This window comes from Symphalangus syndactylus, chromosome 4 (genome assembly GCF_028878055.3).
Source record: "Symphalangus syndactylus isolate Jambi chromosome 4, NHGRI_mSymSyn1-v2.1_pri, whole genome shotgun sequence".
Taxonomy (NCBI): Eukaryota; Metazoa; Chordata; class Mammalia; order Primates; family Hylobatidae; genus Symphalangus; species Symphalangus syndactylus.
In genome coordinates, this window is record NC_072426.2 from 135,600,142 (window position 1) to 135,608,344 (window position 8,203).

Sequence of the window (8,203 nt, forward strand, 5' to 3'; positions counted from 1 at the left end):
TCTCCATATGATGTTATTTGTGAGTTGGGAAATAAAGATGAATGAATACAGCAGGTTTCTGTTTCACAGTGTATTAATCCTCCAACGAAGTTAACATTCAATTGTTCTTCAAATAAATGCTGTTATATAATAGAGGTTTCCAGAAAATTATCTTAGGAACACAGATAAATAGCTAGTTAACACAGCTACCAGGAGACAATCATTGACGTCAATCTTAATATATTAGAGGAAATTCTTCAGTGACTAATACATTATAGACAAAAAGATCAATATGTATAAATATCATATATCTGCAAGTAATTATGAGAACAGGAAATGATTGAGTTGAACCACGATGCGTAGAATATACATTAGGAATAGATAGAAGAGGTTTGGGAAATGTAGATTGAAGCAAAGTTGAAGGAATAATGCCTCAAATGGCAGGTTAAATGATTAAATCTTTTTCCTGTATATTGGATTTTTGACAGCTGCTTATCCTTGAGCTGAATTTTAGCTACAGACACTCATTGACTTACCAAAGGTGTCCAACAATTTTTGAATTTATTGCAAATATTTGAGCATTGGAAATTATTTCAAAAAAATCAGAATGTCAATCTTAATCTTGAAAAATCAGAAAGTCTAGTAACACTGTTTTCTCATAATATTTCAGCAGGAGCTGTATGATGTTCACTCTGTAAGGTAAAGTGCGCACTCCTCACTCTCTATTACATGGATCTTATCACTCATTTGTGTTACTAGCCTGGCACTTACTGGCATTTGTGTCAGTTTTCCCTGCTGTACATGATAGGGTGTTAAGTTGGTTAATAAACACATTGTTCAGTAAGGCAGAGACATTGGAAGTAAGGTGGATTGGTGGCAATAGAGTGAATGCAATATTATAGTTAAGATCCAACTCAGGTTTGTGACATAGCAATGAAAATGTGAACAGAATGAAGCAAATGGAGTGCAAAGACATATATGATAAAGAATAAATAGGATATTGTGCCTGCTGTGTAAAAAAAGATTGCCCAGTAAAGACTATTTCAGAGGTATCTTGAGTATCAGAGACAACTATGACCAAGTTAAAGCTATGTTTAGATATGTCCTTACATGTTCATTAGCCATTCTACCACTAAATATAAACTATGTCTTAACAACCCAAGAACAAAGGACTAGATGACAGAGAAGTACTTTCCAAAAAGGAGAAAATAAATATGAGTTACATCATGAAGAAGAAATAAAGGTATTACAGAGATAAAAGGTGTCAATTTCTTCACGACCAACAACCTACTTCTTGGTCACTCCACTAGGGTGCAAACATTGGAAATGGTGATTTTGGAAATAGAGAAAAAACATATTGAGAATACAGTTCTGCTTTCTGACTCATAGAGAGAAATGATTGCAAAGCCTCTCCAAGAGTGTTGGTGTTGGCTGTGCTAATAATCTCTATGTGTCAGGTAAGCATAAGCATAAGACTGATTAAAGTTCTAAATAGTCTGTGTATGATGTGCAGAGGATCTGGAGTTCCAGATTGCCTTTCAGATGTCCTGAATGCCTGTAGACTTGTAAATGGCTGGGCACACTGGGGCTAAGAAAGAGACAATGTCTCTTCTCGTGGGCGTTAACACAGCAATCTAAAACCAGATGGAAACAGTTGTACCTTAGCACCTTAGCAGCTAACAATTCAGAGAGATAATCAGAGATAAGACACTTGTCAAAAGATAATAGTACAAAATCCTGCACAATCAGAATGGATGTCTCTCTCTCTCTCTCTCTCCTTTGCTACCAGAATAAATACTTCATATACTCACCTTCCATTTAGGGAAGGGGAGAGAAGAGGGAAGAAGAAGAAAATAATCTGTGGAGAAAAAGGAAACTGATATTTGAAAGATATTTAGCTACTTAAATAAGTCCATCTGAGATCATAAAAGACTAAGAAAATATTAATATCTACAGTTAATTAAAAAACAACACATTTGCATATTTATTTGTGTTTTTCCTACAGTTACAATTATAATAGGGGATTGTGAGGGTGATATATGAGAAAAATAAGATTAGGTTTAGAAAATAAACAAGCTGTAATTTTTTTGCACAGTTTTCATGTGAAATCTACATTTATAATCCCATAGGGCAAATGGGTTGATATTAATGCTGCATATTTACTGAATGCTTCCTATGTCCTGGAAACTGCCTAAGTGCATTATATTAATTAATTTACTCCTCATAGGGGGAAGAAATCCACAAGCTTTGAAGTCGATCTTGTCATTATCACTGTTTGTGGATAACAAAATTGAAGCAAAAAGGAAATAAGTAACTTGTCCACACAGATAGCTATTGAGTGGCAAAACAGCAAAGCTAAGGTTTGAATTTGAACAGCTTGAGTGCCTACTTTCCTGTTCAATCTGTTACTTCATTCCTCTAGACAGTGAACATAATAGGAATATCACATTATAAGGCAAAAAAAATAAATCTGGTTTTAACTTCTTGGGTTTTAATTAATTCCTTTATGTACAAATGGGAATGTGGAATATGGATTTCCAAAATGTTTCACTCATTAGAATACAAATGTGGCTGCAGCAATGAAGAAAAATATAGGCAGGCAAAAAGTTTCTCTTCCTTGCCCTGTGTAGGCTGGCAATCCTATAATAGGGGTATCAGATTGAGCAAGAAGGTGTTGATGAATAGTGAACAACAACATTGATGTTAAGCAGCGATATTTTTCTACTTTTGGAGCTTAGATAAATGAATGGTGTCCCCTTAAAAACACGTTAATGAACAGTATAATTTCACAAGAAGACATTTATTTAACCATTAAAAAATATGGTATAGTTTATAGTAATACATATTGTTTTCTATTCCAATAAAATAGTATTAAAAATAGGAATTATACAATGTTAGTACTAGAATAGATTTCAAAGACCACCTAGTCCAATTTTATCATTCATTTTAAGTGTAGGCCTTAGAAATGCAAAATATAAACCTATTTCAGAATCCTCAGAGGGAATTTCGCCAAGTAATTAAAAACTAAACAAGGAACTACAAAGACATCCAGATGAAACAAGGAAAATTTGTCCCTGCTTAGAGATTTACAGTGTACGCAGGAAGAGAATAATTTGTTTTTCAGGAATATGAGATGAGAAGCCAATATTTATTGCCTTATCCTTTAAGGCAGAATAATGATATGAAAAACTTACTAGTTAACAAGCATTCTTAACTCACGCAAACCAGAATAATCTCAGAAATCCAAGACAGAAATTGAAGAGTGCATAAGTCTGAAAATTTGTGTTCCTCTGTGTGTGTGTGTGTGTGTGTGTGTGTGTGTGTGTTTGAAAAGTTGAAAAGACGTAAATAGCCATTCAAGACTTACAATAATAGAGACCAGAATCTCTCCTGTGGACTACAGTAAAAATACTTGGAAGAGAACTTTAGGAAAAAATGATCAAAAATTATACTAATTTATTTATTTTTTACTCTGAGGTTCACTGTAATTCAGAATCATTCTACTTTCTGAACAGCTAATTTCAGTTAAGTCCCAGTTTTTGTGTTTGCAGATAGACATGTGTGGTTGGAAAAAGAGGAGACAGAAAGGATGAGAAGATGACAGAGGAGCTTCCTCCCTAACCACATTAACCCCGCCTTAAATCATTATAGTCTCAAGTTTATCTAATTTTATGTTTATGATTTTTGTATAATAATTAACACAAAGGTTTCATAAACTTAAAAATTAAGAAAAATATTACTATCTAATTTTTACAGCTGTCCTCCCCTACTTTTTTTAATAACAAAATCTGTCTTACATTTCAAGTAACAGCATCTTGAAAAAAAGATAACCCTCCACCACACACCATCACCACAAACACACACCATATTTTTTTACCACTCAGGGACATCTGAAGATCTCTGATTTCTTGTTTTTGGAAATGCAAAAATATATTTTTCCTTGTATTTATCATTCTTTGCCCTTGAAATTAATATTAGCTTTCAGTTTGAAAAGTCTTTTAAAAAGTACGATGATTTTTTTTTTCTTTTCATAGCAATCTGTGGTTAGGTAATTACTTCTTAGGGTAAGTATCTACAAAAATATATGAGAAATTTAATTTCATGTGCAGTTTGGACCATTATTAAGTGGGAATATCATTATTAAATATTATTAAACCAAATCCATTTCTTTCCTCAAATCTTATGTAATATAATCAGATTTATATCTGATTTAATATTATAATATAACATAAAATATTAGACATAAATATATAATCTATATAACAATAAACATATGATAGAAATTTATTGTCAGAGAAAGATAAGAGGTTTTTATCAATATCATTTTCTGTAACATTTGTTTATATTACTATATTTTATATATAATATAAATAGTGGTAGAAAATTACACTTACATAAAATATGCAAATATATATTCTATATAAAATATAGAATATGTAATAGTATAATCATAATAGTAATGTATCTTAAAGTGTTGGATATCCCAATTACCCTGATTTGATCATTACACATTGCATGTGTCTATCAAAATAGCACATGTACTCCATAAATATGTACAACTATTGTCTATCCATAATAATTAAAAATTTTTTTAAAGAAATAAACAAATTTTGTCTGCTTATTTCATGCCAGGCATTATGCCTCAGAGCTTTAAATACATTATTTTAAAAAAATACTTATAATATCACCATAAGGTAGGTTTTTCTTATTTCTCTTCTACCTGTCAACTAAAACAGAAAATTTAAGAAATTCACTCAGCTAGTTGCTGTGTCTCCTACTATCCTACAAAACTCTCTAAGATAATGGTTGTCTCAGTCTCTTCACATCACCTCAACAGATTTTTAAAGAACCCAGAATTTTCAGAGTGAGACAGTAATCTCACTCACAAATTCACATTCTCAGAGTGAAACAGTAATTAAGATTCTTATTTTAATTAGAAAATAGCCAATGTCTATTACAATAAAGTAATACGTATCTAAATATCACCACTACATATATTATCATTTTGTGAAAGTTATAGCCTCCCAGTTTCAGAAATGGACATTACTGTAATAGCTCATGAATAGGAAATGTTTGGAAAGTGAAAGGGTTATGAACAACAATGAAAAGAGGAGCGTAGACTTTATGTAATGTTCTATTTGTACATGAAATGTTTTTAGCTAAAGGAGCTAATTAATTGAGTAATAGTGAAATGAAACAGCTTTTTACAAGCAAGTTTTAAAACCAATAGTAAATGACAACAATTAGATTCTTGATAAACAAAGGTGTTATTTACAAAACCTAATTTTTATGCCACCTGTAGTATTCAATTAATGCATAAAAATGAGAAAATATATAGCGCTAATTAATTATGTTCATATAGATCTAATGTGTAATTCACAGAAATATATTCTAAACAATGGTATCTGTTATAGAAAGCTGCATGTATCTTCCAGGCTTTTAAAAATAGGATTTAAAAGTTTATGTTATAGTTTTTCAATTTTCTAACAGAAAAGTTTTCATTATTACTAAGAGACTTGTAAAGTAAAGCATGTTTACAAGACATGAAGGAAACAAATTTCTATAATTATTGCCTAGAGCAAAGAATCCTGTAATCTATTGGAATAGAAGAATAACACTAAACAACTACACTCTGTAGTACAAATTTTTTCTAAAATAAAATATGTATTAAAGTAATATTGACAAAAAAGCTCTTGTCCTTCTATGACATCTTATTCTAGAGTTAATGTTGTATTGTTCCTACAGTTACTAAATATGGTACAGAAATGACAGTTAGGGAAGTTTAGTTTTGCTTATTTCATACTTTTTCCTCCACTTCTTCAAACCTTTCTTTTTTCTTATTGAATCATTATTCATTACAGAAACTTCCACAGAAATAATTAAAATTATAAATATAAACAGGATGACATTCAGATTAGCCTACATCTTCAGGCAAAGAAAATTTAAAAATGGTCTATCTTAGGGATTTTCCAGAAAAAAGAAATGGACTGACAGATAGAAAATGATTACCATAACATATAGATAGATTTACTGATGAATAACTAGATATAGCAACCAATGAATCAATGGCAAGTTAATCAACACCCCACTCTTAACTCTGGAATATACACTCTGCTCATTGTATTGAAGAGAGAAGATAATGATTGCAGTGAAAAGACCCATTTGGGAAGGAAAAAATCAAATGGAAGCATCATGAATGCAGGATGTGGGCAAACTCATGCTGTGCCTGCCACCAGAAAGTTTGCTGAGGGTGATCAGTCCCTGGCGCTGGGCTCCTTGAGGTTATCTACTGAGACCTCTAGAGCCTATTGTTAGACGAATGCAGTCTTGCAAGCCTACTCTGGACCCAGCAGCTGATTTCTTCTTCCACTCCCTCTTCTAGCTATCTCTTTTACCAATAGATACAAAGGGCTGTGGGAAGTCTGGGCCCTTGTCCACTAGAGGCAAGGTGCCCCTGACCCCTTCTTCCAAATACACTCTTTTGTCTTTGTCTTTATTCCCATGTTCACCCCCCCTTTGTTCAGTCCACCAGGGATCGAGGACGGTAACAAGTGGCGCCCCAGAACAGGGACTCCAAGGATGTCAACATCCTACAAAAGGGGCAAGCGTTTTAGTTTCTTATTGCTGCCATAATATGTTACCATGAATTTAGTGATTAAAGAAGACACAAATGTACTCTCTTACAGTTCTGGAGGTTGCATGTCCAAAATGGGTTTCAATGGACAACAATCAAGATATTGTATTCCCAATTAGGGATGCTATGGGGGATAATTGATTCCTTACCTTTTTCAGCTTCTGAGGCTGCCCCCATTTCTTTGTTTTCTCCCCCTTCTACCCTCAAAGGCAGCAAGGAATGGTTTGTTTACATCTAATCACTCTGACACTCACCCTTCTGCCACCCTCCTTAAAGTACTTTTGTGATTACCTTGGCCTACTTGGATAATCCAGAATAATCTCCTTATTTTAAGGTCAGCTAATTAGCAAACTTAATTTGATGCCCTGAATTTCCCCCTGCATGTACTTAACACATTCACAGTTTCCTAGGATTAGAATATGGACATCTTTGGGCTGTTGGTGGTTAATTATTTGGGGATTGCTCTTAAATATAATGACTAATTGGCAATTTTATATTGGCCCATCTGTATCTAAATGTACCCTGTAGCAAGATGAATATTTTGTGTAAAGTCTCAGACGCCTGCATTAAAAAGAAAAGGCAAGAAAGAAACTATTTAGTTCTGATATTGTCCATTACATTCCTTTCCTTGCATATCTCAGATCCCCTTGTGCCCCCAAAATATGTTTATTCTATTCTATCACTGATCTGTCAGTATCCAGTAATAATTTATCAGCAATCCTATGACAAAAAGAACAAAGCCAGAGGCATCACATTACCTGATGTCAAACTATACTACAAAGCTACAGTAACCAAAACAGCATGGTACTGGTACAAAAATAGACATATAGACCAATGGAACAGAATAGAGAACCCAGAAATAAAACTCCACACTTAAAGCCATCTAAACTTCAAAAAACTCAACAAAATAAGCAATAAAGAAGGGACTTCTTATTCCATAAATTGTTCTGGGATGTCCGGCTAATCATATGCAGAAGAATAAAACTGAAACTTTACTGTTCACAATGTACAGATAACTCAAGATGAATTAAAGATTTAAATTTAAGACCTCAAACCATAAAAATCCTAGAAGAAAACCTGGGAAATAGTATTCTGGACATCAATGTTAGAATTTATGCCTATGGTCTCAAAAGCAATTGTAACAAAACCAAAAACTGACAAGTAGGATATAATTAAACTAACGAGCTTCTGCACAGGAAAATAAACTATCAAGAGAGTAAACAAATGACCTACAGAATGGGAGAAAATATTTACAAACCATGCATCCAAAAAACGTTTAATATGCAGAATCTATAAGGAACATAAACAATTAAACAAGTAAAAAAAATTAAAAATGGGCAAAAAACATGAACAGACACTTCTCAAAAAAAGACATGCAAGCAGCCAGCAAACATGAAAAAAAGGCTCAACATCACTAATTACAGAGAAAGGCAAATCAAAATCACAATGAGATATCATCTCATATCAGTCGTAATGGCTATTGTTAAAAAGTCAAAAAACAATGGATGCTGGCAAGGCTGCAGAGAAAAGAGAACACTTAGACAATTTTGGTGAGAATGCAAATTAGTTCAGTCCAAAACAGTTGGAGAT